We start from the raw sequence: 1,906 nt of genomic DNA on the forward strand, positions 1-1,906 counted from the left end.
AACGTCTCATTTTAAGGTAACAAAAACACAATAATTGTTATATTTAGGTAATTATACACTAATTAAAAAACATACATATATATTATATTATATTCTGACAGTAGATCCTCCTCAATGTTTCACACTGGAGCTTTAAGAGGTGAAAATCATTAACGTTGATGGTAGAAACACTTTGAGCAGCTCTGGCGGTTTGAAGGATCATAGTGAAGTCAGATTAGACGACGCAGGTTGACCCGTTTTTAAACAAGTTTATCCCGGGTCACTGCGTCAGTCTGGAGGCGTATTAGCACACATGCTGGTCGACCTTTTAAGACTCCCCTGACTTAAAGAAGTTAAGTGGATTTTTTTTTTAACTTAAAAACAACCGTGATGCTTTTATTCTTTGTCTTAGTTGACAGTCGTATCCAGTGCAAAGTTATGTTATCAGGAGAATACTGGCAGTGATATTACTTCATTATTCACACACAGTTTTTCTTTATTACCTGTAACTAATAATTTATCCAACTAACACTCGATAACCAAAAGATATTCAATTTACAATAATATGAAAAAGAGAAAATCAGCAAATATTTACTTTATTTCAGTTAATTCATTGTTCATTTTTTGTTAGTTAACCAACTGGTTTTGTTCATTTTGGTGCTAAAACTAAGCTATATAAACATTTATATTAACCTTTAAATAAACAATATTATATATTGTATTCCTTCTGAAAATAGTTATTTTACATAATGTTAAAAGAAATTTTCTAAAAGACGCGTTTTGACTTTTCGACTTAAAGCTGCAGCTAACAACGACTTTAATTATGAATGAATCTACCAATTATACTCTCAATTAACCAAAAAATTGTTTGGTCCCTAAAATGTCGGGAAACTGACAGTTACAGACTTCAGATGTCGTGTTTTGTCCAATTAACCGTCCAAAAGCCACAGAAATATTTTGTTTTTTATCACTTAAGACAAAGAAAAGGAGGAAATCTGCACATTACAGAAGCTGGAACGATGAATTTCATCATAATATTACTAATTAGTTAATCAGCTAATTGTTTCAGCTCTAATTACAATTGTAGGTTTTAATAACCAGTGAGAGAATATTGTACATCAAACATTTTTGTATTGAAACATGTTTATGTGTCGTTATATTTTAAATCTCTTTAAGTCTCCAATATCCGGCACAATGTGCAGTGAAGCTGCAAAATAAACTCCCCTGTAGGTTTTGAGCTATAACGTTTTAATAACCATCCATTATAGTGTAAATATGCTCCTCCGGGGACACGAGTACTCCTTGATCTATACGGTGTGTCGGAGGGGGCTCCTTGCTCTGCATGACCTTCACTAATAGATCCTCTTACGTAAGAGGAAGACAAATCGAGGGGATTGAAGGGTTAAGGAGGATGGAAAAGAAGAAAAGCAAATGAGAGGAGACGCTGAGTGGCGTTGAAAATCAACAGCGGAGCATATGGAGGGTGAAATAAACCGCAGAGAGGAGGACGAACTGTCAGTAAATCCCTCCTCTGCACCACAACACTGCTTCACAATGTACGGAGGACCGACACCGACAAAAATAAATCAATTAATATGTTATTAAATGCACCAAAAATAATATTGAAAAAGGCATTAATTAATTTATATAATGTGTTTTAATTTGCTTCTGTATTTATTTAACTTAAAACCTTTAAAGGTCCAAGAATCGTTGTTTTCGTTACCTTAAAGCAGTTGTTTCTAACCGTTTCTATTGAGTTAACTGACGACATATTTTATGATTATTTCATTTTATATTTAACGTATAACAATAACAGTAGAGAAGAACTGATGAGCTGTACAATAAAACCAAATAGTTTATGTTAAACAAGCGATTTAATGCAGATTATTTCCTGTCAATATGGAATCAGAGATGTGTTTTCCTCCTA

The 1,906-nt window shown here is 33.2% G+C and overlaps 1 protein-coding gene across 1 annotated transcript in view; it reads left to right on the forward strand.

The window, feature by feature from the left end:
- The window catches only part of LOC118332925 (metal transporter CNNM4-like), a 17,569-nt gene that overhangs the window by 7,007 nt on the left and 8,656 nt on the right, over positions 1-1,906 (forward strand). The gene's annotated exons all lie outside the window — the stretch shown is intronic.

Source organism: Morone saxatilis, unplaced genomic scaffold (genome assembly GCF_004916995.1).
Source record: "Morone saxatilis isolate NCDOM2014 unplaced genomic scaffold, NCSU_SB_2.0 Contig21, whole genome shotgun sequence".
Classification (NCBI taxonomy): domain Eukaryota; kingdom Metazoa; phylum Chordata; class Actinopteri; family Moronidae; genus Morone; species Morone saxatilis.